Raw genomic sequence first — 15,524 nt, 5'->3', positions numbered from 1 at the left:
ACTGAATAACTTACAATATCCTAAGAAAACACATATATCAAGTGAAAAGAGTTTATACAGGGGAGAAACAAGTTGTTTCTAGTATGACAATTTAAAGTAATTGCAACTCTGTTTGTACACCTCTAACCATAACGAAACAGGGTTTCTATGCATTGTAATCGGCTTATACAGCGTTTCAGAGCAAGACATCTTGTTTTTAACCAAACTGAATAACTTACAATATCCTAAGAAAAGACATATTTCAAGTGAAAAGAGTTTATCTAGGGGAGAACAAGTTGTTTTAACATGGTTCTAATGTGACCCTTGAAAGTAATTGCAACTCTGTCTTTACACCTCTAACCACAAGGAGACAACGTTTCCACGCATTATAATTGTCTTATACAGCATTTCAGAGCAAGAAATTTTGTTTTTAACCGAACTGAATAACTTACAATATCCTAAGAAAAGACATATTTCAAGTGAAAAGAGGTTATCCAGGGGAGAAACAAGTTGTTTTAACATGGTTCTAATATGACCCTTGAAAGTAATTGCAACTCTGTTTGTACACCTCTAACCACATGAAACAGGGTTTCTATGCATTGTAATCTGCTTATACAGCGTTTCAGAGCAAGACATCTTGTTTTTAACCAAACTGAATAACTTACAATATCCTAAGAAAACACATATTTCCAGTGAAAAGAGTTTATACAGGGGAGAAACAAGTTGTTTCTAGTATGACAATTTAAAGTAATTGCAACTCTGTTTGTACACCTCTAACCATAACGAAACAGGGTTTCTATGCATTGTAATCGGCTTATACAGCGTTTCAGAGCAAGACATCTTGTTTTTAACCAAACTGAATAACTTACAATATCCTAAGAAAAGACATATTTCAAGTGAAAAGAGTTTATCTAGGGGAGAACAAGTTGTTTTAACATGGTTCTAATGTGACCCTTGAAAGTAATTGCAACTCTGTTTGTACACCTCTAACCAGAAGGAAACAGGGATTCTATGCATTGTAATCGGCATATACAGAGTTTCAGAGCAAGACATCTTGTTTTTAACCAAACTGAATAACTTACAATATCCTAAGAAAAGACATATTTCCAGTGAAAAGAGTTTATACAGGGGAGAAACAAGTTGTTTCTAGTATGACAATTTAAAGTAATTGCAACTCTCTTTGTACACGTCTAACTACAGCGAAACAGGGTTTCTATGCATTGTAATCAGCTTATACACCGTTTCAGAGCAAGACATCTTGTTTTTAACCAAACTGAATAACTTACAATATCCTAAGAAAAGACATATTTCAAGTGAAAAGAGTTTATAGCAGGGGAGAACAAGTTGTTTGTAATATGACCATTTAAAGTAATTGCAACTCTGTTTGTACACCTCTAACCATAACGAAACAGGGTTTCTATGCATTGTAATCGGCTTATACAGCGTTTCAGAGCAAGACATCTTGTTTTTAACCAAACTGAATAACTTACAATATCCTAAGAAAAGACATATTTCAAGTGAAAAGAGTTTATCTAGGGGAGAACAAGTTGTTTTAACATGGTTCTAATGTGACCCTTGAAAGTAATTGCAACTCTGTTTGTACACCTCTAACCACAAGGAAACAGGGATTCTATGCATTGTAATCGGCATATACAGAGTTTCAGAGCAAGACATCTTGTTTTTAACCAAACTGAATAACTTACAATATCCTAAGAAAAGACATATTTCCAGTGAAAAGAGTTTATACAGGGGAGAAACAAGTTGTTTCTAGTATGACAATTTAAAGTAATTGCAACTCTCTTTGTACACGTCTAACTACAGCGAAACAGGGTTTCTATGCATTGTAATCAGCTTATACACCGTTTCAGAGCAAGACATCTTGTTTTTAACCAAACTGAATAACTTACAATATCCTAAGAAAACACATATTTCAAGTGAAAATAGTTTATCTAGGGGAGAACAAGTTGTTTTAACATGGTTGTAATATGACCCTTGAAAGTAATTGCAACTCTGTTTGTACACCTATAACCACATGAAACAGGGTTTCTATGCATTGTAAGCGGCTTATACAGCGTTTCAGAGCAAGACATCTTGTTTTTAACCAAACTGAATAACTTACAATATCCTAAGAAAACACATATTTCAAATGAAAAGAGTTTATAGCAGGGGAGAACAAGTTGTTTGTAATATGAACATTTAAAGTAATTGCAACTCTGTTGGTAGACCTCTAACCACAACGAAACAGGGTCTTTATGCATTGTAATCAGCTTATACACCGTTTCAGAGCAAGACATCTTGTTTTTAACCAAACTGAATAACTTACAATATCCTAAGAAAACACATATTTCAAGTGAAAATAGTTTATCTAGGGGAGAACAAGTTGTTTTAACATGGTTCTAATATGACCCTTGAAAGTAATTGCAACTCTGTTTGTACACCTATAACCACATGAAACAGGGTTTCTATGCATTGTAAGCGGCTTATACAGCGTTTCAGAGCAAGACAACTTGTTTTTAACCAAACTGAATAACTTACAATATCCTAAGAAAACAAATGTTTCAAATGAAAAGAGTTTATAGCAGGGGAGAACAAGTTGTTTGTAATATGACCATTTAAAGTAATTGCAACTCTGTTTGTACACCTCTAACCACAACGAAACAGGGTTTCTATGCATTGTAATCGGCTTATACAGCGTTTCAGAGCAAGACATCTTGTTTTTATCCAAACTGAATAACTTACAATATCCGAAGAAAAGACATATTTCAAGTGAAAAGAGTTTATACAGGGGAGAAACAAGTTGTTTGTAGTATGACAATTTAAAGTAATTGCAACTCTCTTTGTACACCTCTAACCACAAAGAAACAGAGCTTCTATCCATTGTAAGCGGCTTATACAGCGTTTCAGAGCAAGACATCTTGTTTTTAACCAAACTGAATAACTTACAATATCCTAAGAAAACACATATTTCAAATGAAAAGAGTTTATAGCAGGGGAGAACAAGTTGTTTGTAATATGAACATTTAAAGTAATTGCAACTCTGTTGGTAGACCTCTAACCACAAAGAAACAGAGCTTCTATGCATTGTAATCAACTTATACACCGTTTCAGAGCAAGACATCTTGCTTTTAACCAAACTGAATAACTTACAATATCCTAAGAAAAGACATATTTCAAGTGAAAAGAGTTTATCCAGGGGAGAAACAAGTTGTTCGTAATATGACCATTTAAAGTAATTGCAACTCTGTTGGTAGACCTCTAACCACAACGAAACAGGGTTTTAATGCATTGTAATCAGCTTATACACCGTTTCAGAGCAAGACATCTTGTTTTTAACCAAAATGAATAACTTACAATATCCTAAGAAAACACATATTTCAAGTGAAAATAGTTTATCTAGGGGAGAACAAGTTGTTTTAACATGGTTGTAATATGACCCTTGAAAGTAATTGCAACTCTGTTTCTACACCTATAACCACATGAAACAGGGTTTCTATGCATTGTAAGCGGCTTATACAGCGTTTCAGAGCAAGACATCTTGTTTTTAACCAAACTGAATAACTTACAATATCCTAAGAAAACACATATTTCAAATGAAAAGAGTTTATAGCAGGGGAGAACAAGTTGTTTGTAATATGAACATTTAAAGTAATTGCAACTCTGTTGGTAGACCTCTAACCACAACGAAACAGGGTCTTTATGCATTGTAATCAGCTTATACACCGTTTCAGAGCAAGACATCTTGTTTTTAACCAAACTGAATAACTTACAATATCCTAAGAAAACACATATTTCAAGTGAAAATAGTTTATCTAGGGGAGAACAAGTTGTTTTAACATGGTTCTAATATGACCCTTGAAAGTAATTGCAACTCTGTTTGTACACCTATAACCACATGAAACAGGGTTTCTATGCATTGTAAGCGGCTTATACAGCGTTTCAGAGCAAGACAACTTGTTTGTAACCAAACTGAATAACTTACAATATCCTAAGAAAACACATGTTTCAAATGAAAAGAGTTTATAGCAGGGGAGAACAAGTTGTTTGTAATATGACCATTTAAAGTAATTGCAACTCTGTTTGTACACCTCTAACCACAACGAAACAGGGTTTCTATGCATTGTAATCGGCTTATACAGCGTTTCAGAGCAAGACATCTTGTTTTTAACCAAACTGAATAACTTACAATATCCTAAGAAAAGACATATTTCAAGTGAAAAGAGTTTATACAGGGGAGAAACAAGTTGTTTCTAGTATGACAATTTAAAGTAATTGCAACTCTCTTTGTACACCTCTAACCACAAAGAAACAGAGCTTCTATCCATTGTAAGCGGCTTATACAGCGTTTCAGAGCAAGACATCTTGTTTTTAACCAAACTGAATAACTTACAATATCCTAAGAAAACACATATTTCAAATGAAAAGAGTTTATAGCAGGGGAGAACAAGTTGTTTGTAATATGAACATTTAAAGTAATTGCAACTCTGTTGGTAGACCTCTAACCACAAAGAAACAGAGCTTCTATGCATTGTAATCGGCTTATACACCGTTTCAGAGCAAGACATCTTGCTTTTAACCAAACTGAATAACTTACAATATCCTAAGAAAAGACATATTTCAAGTGAAAAGAGTTTATCCAGGGGAGAAACAAGTTGTTCGTAATATGACCATTTAAAGTAATTGCAACTCTGTTGGTAGACCTCTAACCACAACGAAACAGGGTTTTAATGCATTGTAATCAGCTTATACACCGTTTCAGAGCAAGACATCTTGTTTTTAACCAAACTGAATAACTTACAATATCCTAAGAAAACACATATTTCAAGTGAAAAGAGTTTATACAGGGGAGAAACAAGTTGTTTCTAGTATGACAATTTAAAGTAATTGCAACTCTCTTTGTACACCTCTAACCACAAAGAAACAGAGCTTCTATCCATTGTAAGCGGCTTATACAGCGTTTCAGAGCAAGACATCTTGTTTTTAACCAAACTGAATAACTTACAATATCCTAAGAAAAGAAATATTTCAAGTGAAAAGAGTTTATACAGGGGAGAAACAAGTTGTTTCTAGTATGACAATTTAAAGTAATTGCAACTCTCTTTGTACATGTCTAACTACAACGAAACAGGGTTTCTATGCATTGTAATCAGCTTATACACCGTTTCAGAGCAAGACATCTTGTTTTTAACCAAACTGAATAACTTACAATATCCTAAGAAAACACATATTTCAAGTGAAAATAGTTTATCTAGGGGAGAACAAGTTGTTTTAACATGGTTGTAATATGACCCTTGAAAGTAATTGCAACTCTGTTTGTACACCTATAACCACATGAAACAGGGTTTCTATGCATTGTAAGCGGCTTATACAGCGTTTCAGAGCAAGACATCTTGTTTTTAACCAAACTGAATAACTTACAATATCCTAAGAAAACACATATTTCAAATGAAAAGAGTTTATAGCAGGGGAGAACAAGTTGTTTGTAATATGAACATTTAAAGTAATTGCAACTCTGTTGGTAGACCTCTAACCACAACGAAACAGGGTCTTTATGCATTGTAATCAGCTTATACACCGTTTCAGAGCAAGACATCTTGTTTTTAACCAAACTGAATAACTTACAATATCCTAAGAAAACACATATTTCAAGTGAAAATAGTTTATCTAGGGGAGAACAAGTTGTTTTAACATGGTTCTAATATGACCCTTGAAAGTAATTGCAACTCTGTTTGTACACCTATAACCACATGAAACAGGGTTTCTATGCATTGTAAGCGGCTTATACAGCGTTTCAGAGCAAGACAACTTGTTTTTAACCAAACTGAATAACTTACAATATCCTAAGAAAACAAATGTTTCAAATGAAAAGAGTTTATAGCAGGGGAGAACAAGTTGTTTGTAATATGACCATTTAAAGTAATTGCAACTCTGTTTGTACACCTCTAACCACAACGAAACAGGGTTTCTATGCATTGTAATCGGCTTATACAGCGTTTCAGAGCAAGACATCTTGTTTTTATCCAAACTGAATAACTTACAATATCCGAAGAAAAGACATATTTCAAGTGAAAAGAGTTTATACAGGGGAGAAACAAGTTGTTTGTAGTATGACAATTTAAAGTAATTGCAACTCTCTTTGTACACCTCTAACCACAAAGAAACAGAGCTTCTATCCATTGTAAGCGGCTTATACAGCGTTTCAGAGCAAGACATCTTGTTTTTAACCAAACTGAATAACTTACAATATCCTAAGAAAAGACATATTTCAAGTGAAAAGAGTTTATCTAGGGGAGAACAAGTTGTTTTAACATGGTTCTAATGTGACCCTTGAAAGTAATTGCAACTCTGTCTTTACACCTCTAACCACAAGGAGACAACGTTTCCACGCATTATAATTGTCTTATACAGCATTTCAGAGCAAGAAATTTTGTTTTTAACCGAACTGAATAACTTACAATATCCTAAGAAAAGACATATTTCAAGTGAAAAGAGGTTATCCAGGGGAGAAACAAGTTGTTTTAACATGGTTCTAATATGACCCTTGAAAGTAATTGCAACTCTGTTTGTACACCTCTAACCACATGAAACAGGGTTTCTATGCATTGTAATCTGCTTATACAGCGTTTCAGAGCAAGACATCTTGTTTTTAACCAAACTGAATAACTTACAATATCCTAAGAAAACACATATTTCCAGTGAAAAGAGTTTATACAGGGGAGAAACAAGTTGTTTCTAGTATGACAATTTAAAGTAATTGCAACTCTGTTTGTACACCTCTAACCATAACGAAACAGGGTTTCTATGCATTGTAATCGGCTTATACAGCGTTTCAGAGCAAGACATCTTGTTTTTAACCAAACTGAATAACTTACAATATCCTAAGAAAAGACATATTTCAAGTGAAAAGAGTTTATCTAGGGGAGAACAAGTTGTTTTAACATGGTTCTAATGTGACCCTTGAAAGTAATTGCAACTCTGTTTGTACACCTCTAACCAGAAGGAAACAGGGATTCTATGCATTGTAATCGGCATATACAGAGTTTCAGAGCAAGACATCTTGTTTTTAACCAAACTGAATAACTTACAATATCCTAAGAAAAGACATATTTCCAGTGAAAAGAGTTTATACAGGGGAGAAACAAGTTGTTTCTAGTATGACAATTTAAAGTAATTGCAACTCTCTTTGTACACGTCTAACTACAGCGAAACAGGGTTTCTATGCATTGTAATCAGCTTATACACCGTTTCAGAGCAAGACATCTTGTTTTTAACCAAACTGAATAACTTACAATATCCTAAGAAAAGACATATTTCAAGTGAAAAGAGTTTATAGCAGGGGAGAACAAGTTGTTTGTAATATGACCATTTAAAGTAATTGCAACTCTGTTTGTACACCTCTAACCATAACGAAACAGGGTTTCTATGCATTGTAATCGGCTTATACAGCGTTTCAGAGCAAGACATCTTGTTTTTAACCAAACTGAATAACTTACAATATCCTAAGAAAAGACATATTTCAAGTGAAAAGAGTTTATCTAGGGGAGAACAAGTTGTTTTAACATGGTTCTAATGTGACCCTTGAAAGTAATTGCAACTCTGTTTGTACACCTCTAACCACAAGGAAACAGGGATTCTATGCATTGTAATCGGCATATACAGAGTTTCAGAGCAAGACATCTTGTTTTTAACCAAACTGAATAACTTACAATATCCTAAGAAAAGACATATTTCCAGTGAAAAGAGTTTATACAGGGGAGAAACAAGTTGTTTCTAGTATGACAATTTAAAGTAATTGCAACTCTCTTTGTACACGTCTAACTACAGCGAAACAGGGTTTCTATGCATTGTAATCAGCTTATACACCGTTTCAGAGCAAGACATCTTGTTTTTAACCAAACTGAATAACTTACAATATCCTAAGAAAACACATATTTCAAGTGAAAATAGTTTATCTAGGGGAGAACAAGTTGTTTTAACATGGTTGTAATATGACCCTTGAAAGTAATTGCAACTCTGTTTGTACACCTATAACCACATGAAACAGGGTTTCTATGCATTGTAAGCGGCTTATACAGCGTTTCAGAGCAAGACATCTTGTTTTTAACCAAACTGAATAACTTACAATATCCTAAGAAAACACATATTTCAAATGAAAAGAGTTTATAGCAGGGGAGAACAAGTTGTTTGTAATATGAACATTTAAAGTAATTGCAACTCTGTTGGTAGACCTCTAACCACAACGAAACAGGGTCTTTATGCATTGTAATCAGCTTATACACCGTTTCAGAGCAAGACATCTTGTTTTTAACCAAACTGAATAACTTACAATATCCTAAGAAAACACATATTTCAAGTGAAAATAGTTTATCTAGGGGAGAACAAGTTGTTTTAACATGGTTCTAATATGACCCTTGAAAGTAATTGCAACTCTGTTTGTACACCTATAACCACATGAAACAGGGTTTCTATGCATTGTAAGCGGCTTATACAGCGTTTCAGAGCAAGACAACTTGTTTTTAACCAAACTGAATAACTTACAATATCCTAAGAAAACAAATGTTTCAAATGAAAAGAGTTTATAGCAGGGGAGAACAAGTTGTTTGTAATATGACCATTTAAAGTAATTGCAACTCTGTTTGTACACCTCTAACCACAACGAAACAGGGTTTCTATGCATTGTAATCGGCTTATACAGCGTTTCAGAGCAAGACATCTTGTTTTTATCCAAACTGAATAACTTACAATATCCGAAGAAAAGACATATTTCAAGTGAAAAGAGTTTATACAGGGGAGAAACAAGTTGTTTGTAGTATGACAATTTAAAGTAATTGCAACTCTCTTTGTACACCTCTAACCACAAAGAAACAGAGCTTCTATCCATTGTAAGCGGCTTATACAGCGTTTCAGAGCAAGACATCTTGTTTTTAACCAAACTGAATAACTTACAATATCCTAAGAAAACACATATTTCAAATGAAAAGAGTTTATAGCAGGGGAGAACAAGTTGTTTGTAATATGAACATTTAAAGTAATTGCAACTCTGTTGGTAGACCTCTAACCACAAAGAAACAGAGCTTCTATGCATTGTAATCAACTTATACACCGTTTCAGAGCAAGACATCTTGCTTTTAACCAAACTGAATAACTTACAATATCCTAAGAAAAGACATATTTCAAGTGAAAAGAGTTTATCCAGGGGAGAAACAAGTTGTTCGTAATATGACCATTTAAAGTAATTGCAACTCTGTTGGTAGACCTCTAACCACAACGAAACAGGGTTTTAATGCATTGTAATCAGCTTATACACCGTTTCAGAGCAAGACATCTTGTTTTTAACCAAAATGAATAACTTACAATATCCTAAGAAAACACATATTTCAAGTGAAAATAGTTTATCTAGGGGAGAACAAGTTGTTTTAACATGGTTGTAATATGACCCTTGAAAGTAATTGCAACTCTGTTTCTACACCTATAACCACATGAAACAGGGTTTCTATGCATTGTAAGCGGCTTATACAGCGTTTCAGAGCAAGACATCTTGTTTTTAACCAAACTGAATAACTTACAATATCCTAAGAAAACACATATTTCAAATGAAAAGAGTTTATAGCAGGGGAGAACAAGTTGTTTGTAATATGAACATTTAAAGTAATTGCAACTCTGTTGGTAGACCTCTAACCACAACGAAACAGGGTCTTTATGCATTGTAATCAGCTTATACACCGTTTCAGAGCAAGACATCTTGTTTTTAACCAAACTGAATAACTTACAATATCCTAAGAAAACACATATTTCAAGTGAAAATAGTTTATCTAGGGGAGAACAAGTTGTTTTAACATGGTTCTAATATGACCCTTGAAAGTAATTGCAACTCTGTTTGTACACCTATAACCACATGAAACAGGGTTTCTATGCATTGTAAGCGGCTTATACAGCGTTTCAGAGCAAGACAACTTGTTTGTAACCAAACTGAATAACTTACAATATCCTAAGAAAACACATGTTTCAAATGAAAAGAGTTTATAGCAGGGGAGAACAAGTTGTTTGTAATATGACCATTTAAAGTAATTGCAACTCTGTTTGTACACCTCTAACCACAACGAAACAGGGTTTCTATGCATTGTAATCGGCTTATACAGCGTTTCAGAGCAAGACATCTTGTTTTTAACCAAACTGAATAACTTACAATATCCTAAGAAAAGACATATTTCAAGTGAAAAGAGTTTATACAGGGGAGAAACAAGTTGTTTCTAGTATGACAATTTAAAGTAATTGCAACTCTCTTTGTACACCTCTAACCACAAAGAAACAGAGCTTCTATCCATTGTAAGCGGCTTATACAGCGTTTCAGAGCAAGACATCTTGTTTTTAACCAAACTGAATAACTTACAATATCCTAAGAAAACACATATTTCAAATGAAAAGAGTTTATAGCAGGGGAGAACAAGTTGTTTGTAATATGAACATTTAAAGTAATTGCAACTCTGTTGGTAGACCTCTAACCACAAAGAAACAGAGCTTCTATGCATTGTAATCGGCTTATACACCGTTTCAGAGCAAGACATCTTGCTTTTAACCAAACTGAATAACTTACAATATCCTAAGAAAAGACATATTTCAAGTGAAAAGAGTTTATCCAGGGGAGAAACAAGTTGTTCGTAATATGACCATTTAAAGTAATTGCAACTCTGTTGGTAGACCTCTAACCACAACGAAACAGGGTTTTAATGCATTGTAATCAGCTTATACACCGTTTCAGAGCAAGACATCTTGTTTTTAACCAAACTGAATAACTTACAATATCCTAAGAAAACACATATTTCAAGTGAAAAGAGTTTATACAGGGGAGAAACAAGTTGTTTCTAGTATGACAATTTAAAGTAATTGCAACTCTCTTTGTACACCTCTAACCACAAAGAAACAGAGCTTCTATCCATTGTAAGCGGCTTATACAGCGTTTCAGAGCAAGACATCTTGTTTTTAACCAAACTGAATAACTTACAATATCCTAAGAAAAGAAATATTTCAAGTGAAAAGAGTTTATACAGGGGAGAAACAAGTTGTTTCTAGTATGACAATTTAAAGTAATTGCAACTCTCTTTGTACATGTCTAACTACAACGAAACAGGGTTTCTATGCATTGTAATCAGCTTATACACCGTTTCAGAGCAAGACATCTTGTTTTTAACCAAACTGAATAACTTACAATATCCTAAGAAAACACATATTTCAAGTGAAAATAGTTTATCTAGGGGAGAACAAGTTGTTTTAACATGGTTGTAATATGACCCTTGAAAGTAATTGCAACTCTGTTTGTACACCTATAACCACATGAAACAGGGTTTCTATGCATTGTAAGCGGCTTATACAGCGTTTCAGAGCAAGACATCTTGTTTTTAACCAAACTGAATAACTTACAATATCCTAAGAAAACACATATTTCAAATGAAAAGAGTTTATAGCAGGGGAGAACAAGTTGTTTGTAATATGAACATTTAAAGTAATTGCAACTCTGTTGGTAGACCTCTAACCACAACGAAACAGGGTCTTTATGCATTGTAATCAGCTTATACACCGTTTCAGAGCAAGACATCTTGTTTTTAACCAAACTGAATAACTTACAATATCCTAAGAAAACACATATTTCAAGTGAAAATAGTTTATCTAGGGGAGAACAAGTTGTTTTAACATGGTTCTAATATGACCCTTGAAAGTAATTGCAACTCTGTTTGTACACCTATAACCACATGAAACAGGGTTTCTATGCATTGTAAGCGGCTTATACAGCGTTTCAGAGCAAGACAACTTGTTTTTAACCAAACTGAATAACTTACAATATCCTAAGAAAACAAATGTTTCAAATGAAAAGAGTTTATAGCAGGGGAGAACAAGTTGTTTGTAATATGACCATTTAAAGTAATTGCAACTCTGTTTGTACACCTCTAACCACAACGAAACAGGGTTTCTATGCATTGTAATCGGCTTATACAGCGTTTCAGAGCAAGACATCTTGTTTTTATCCAAACTGAATAACTTACAATATCCGAAGAAAAGACATATTTCAAGTGAAAAGAGTTTATACAGGGGAGAAACAAGTTGTTTGTAGTATGACAATTTAAAGTAATTGCAACTCTCTTTGTACACCTCTAACCACAAAGAAACAGAGCTTCTATCCATTGTAAGCGGCTTATACAGCGTTTCAGAGCAAGACATCTTGTTTTTAACCAAACTGAATAACTTACAATATCCTAAGAAAACACATATTTCAAATGAAAAGAGTTTATAGCAGGGGAGAACAAGTTGTTTGTAATATGAACATTTAAAGTAATTGCAACTCTGTTGGTAGACCTCTAACCACAAAGAAACAGAGCTTCTATGCATTGTAATCAACTTATACACCGTTTCAGAGCAAGACATCTTGCTTTTAACCAAACTGAATAACTTACAATATCCTAAGAAAAGACATATTTCAAGTGAAAAGAGTTTATCCAGGGGAGAAACAAGTTGTTCGTAATATGACCATTTAAAGTAATTGCAACTCTGTTGGTAGACCTCTAACCACAACGAAACAGGGTTTTAATGCATTGTAATCAGCTTATACACCGTTTCAGAGCAAGACATCTTGTTTTTAACCAAAATGAATAACTTACAATATCCTAAGAAAACACATATTTCAAGTGAAAATAGTTTATCTAGGGGAGAACAAGTTGTTTTAACATGGTTGTAATATGACCCTTGAAAGTAATTGCAACTCTGTTTCTACACCTATAACCACATGAAACAGGGTTTCTATGCATTGTAAGCGGCTTATACAGCGTTTCAGAGCAAGACATCTTGTTTTTAACCAAACTGAATAACTTACAATATCCTAAGAAAACACATATTTCAAATGAAAAGAGTTTATAGCAGGGGAGAACAAGTTGTTTGTAATATGAACATTTAAAGTAATTGCAACTCTGTTGGTAGACCTCTAACCACAACGAAACAGGGTCTTTATGCATTGTAATCAGCTTATACACCGTTTCAGAGCAAGACATCTTGTTTTTAACCAAACTGAATAACTTACAATATCCTAAGAAAACACATATTTCAAGTGAAAATAGTTTATCTAGGGGAGAACAAGTTGTTTTAACATGGTTCTAATATGACCCTTGAAAGTAATTGCAACTCTGTTTGTACACCTATAACCACATGAAACAGGGTTTCTATGCATTGTAAGCGGCTTATACAGCGTTTCAGAGCAAGACAACTTGTTTGTAACCAAACTGAATAACTTACAATATCCTAAGAAAACACATGTTTCAAATGAAAAGAGTTTATAGCAGGGGAGAACAAGTTGTTTGTAATATGACCATTTAAAGTAATTGCAACTCTGTTTGTACACCTCTAACCACAACGAAACAGGGTTTCTATGCATTGTAATCGGCTTATACAGCGTTTCAGAGCAAGACATCTTGTTTTTAACCAAACTGAATAACTTACAATATCCTAAGAAAAGACATATTTCAAGTGAAAAGAGTTTATACAGGGGAGAAACAAGTTGTTTCTAGTATGACAATTTAAAGTAATTGCAACTCTCTTTGTACACCTCTAACCACAAAGAAACAGAGCTTCTATCCATTGTAAGCGGCTTATACAGCGTTTCAGAGCAAGACATCTTGTTTTTAACCAAACTGAATAACTTACAATATCCTAAGAAAACACATATTTCAAATGAAAAGAGTTTATAGCAGGGGAGAACAAGTTGTTTGTAATATGAACATTTAAAGTAATTGCAACTCTGTTGGTAGACCTCTAACCACAAAGAAACAGAGCTTCTATGCATTGTAATCGGCTTATACACCGTTTCAGAGCAAGACATCTTGCTTTTAACCAAACTGAATAACTTACAATATCCTAAGAAAAGACATATTTCAAGTGAAAAGAGTTTATCCAGGGGAGAAACAAGTTGTTCGTAATATGACCATTTAAAGTAATTGCAACTCTGTTGGTAGACCTCTAACCACAACGAAACAGGGTTTTAATGCATTGTAATCAGCTTATACACCGTTTCAGAGCAAGACATCTTGTTTTTAACCAAACTGAATAACTTACAATATCCTAAGAAAACACATATTTCAAGTGAAAAGAGTTTATACAGGGGAGAAACAAGTTGTTTCTAGTATGACAATTTAAAGTAATTGCAACTCTCTTTGTACACCTCTAACCACAAAGAAACAGAGCTTCTATCCATTGTAAGCGGCTTATACAGCGTTTCAGAGCAAGACATCTTGTTTTTAACCAAACTGAATAACTTACAATATCCTAAGAAAAGAAATATTTCAAGTGAAAAGAGTTTATCTAGGGGAGAACAAGTTGTTTTAACATGATTCTAATGTGACCCTTGAAAGTAATTGCAACTCTGTTTTTACACCTCTAACCACAAGGAGGCAATGTTTCCACGCATTATAATTGTCTTATACATAGTTTCAGAGCAAGAAATTTTGTTTTTAACCAAACTGATTAACTTACAATATCCTAAGAACAGACATATTTCAAGTGAAAAGAGTTTATCCAGGGGAGAAACAAGTTGTTTGTAACATGACCATTTAAAGTAATTGCAACTCTGTTTGTACACCTCTAACCACAACGAAACAGAGCTTCTATGCATTGTAATCGGCTTATACAGAGTTTCAGAGCAAGACATCTTGTTTTTAACCAAACTGAATAACTTACAATATACTAAGAAAACACATATTTCAAATGAAAAGAGTTTATAGCAGAGGAGAACAAGTTGTTTGTAATATGACAATTTAAAGTAATTGCAACTCTGTTTGTACACCTCTACCCACAACGAAACAGGGTTTCAATGCATTGTAATCGGTTTATACACTGTTTCAGAGCAAGACATCTTGTTTTTAACCAAACTGAATAACTTACAATATCCTAAGAAAACACATATTTCGAGTGAAAAGAGTTTATACATGGGAGAAACAAGTTGTTTCTAATATGTCAATTTAAAGTAATTGCAACTCTGTTTATACACATCTAACGATAAAGAAACAGAGCTTCTATGCATTGTAATCTGCTTATACAGCGTTTCAGAGCAAGACATCTTGTTTTTAACCAAACTGAATAACTTACAATATCCTAAGAAAACACATATTTCCAGTGAAAAGAGTTTATACAGGGGAGAAACAAGTTGTTTCTAGTATGACAATTTAAAGTAATTGCAACTCTCTTTGTACACGTCTAACTACAACGAAACAGGGTTTCTATGCATTGTAATCAGCTTATACACCGTTTCAGAGCAAGACATCTTGTTTTTAACCAAACTGAATAACTTACAATATCCTAAGAAAACACATATTTCAAGTGAAAATAGTTTATCTAGGGGAGAACAAGTTGTTTTAACATGGTTCTAATATGACCCTTGAAAGTAATTGCAACTCTGTTTGTACACCTCTAACCACATGAAACAGGGTTTCTATGCATTGTTATCGACTTATACAGCGTTTCAGAGCAAGACATCTTGTTTTTAACCAAACTGAATAACTTACAATATCCTA

This window comes from Electrophorus electricus, chromosome 11 (assembly GCF_041902795.1).
Source record: "Electrophorus electricus isolate QZ-2024a chromosome 11, ASM4190279v1, whole genome shotgun sequence".
In the NCBI taxonomy this organism is placed as follows: domain Eukaryota; kingdom Metazoa; phylum Chordata; class Actinopteri; order Gymnotiformes; family Gymnotidae; genus Electrophorus; species Electrophorus electricus.
This window is presented reverse-complemented; position numbering follows the sequence as displayed.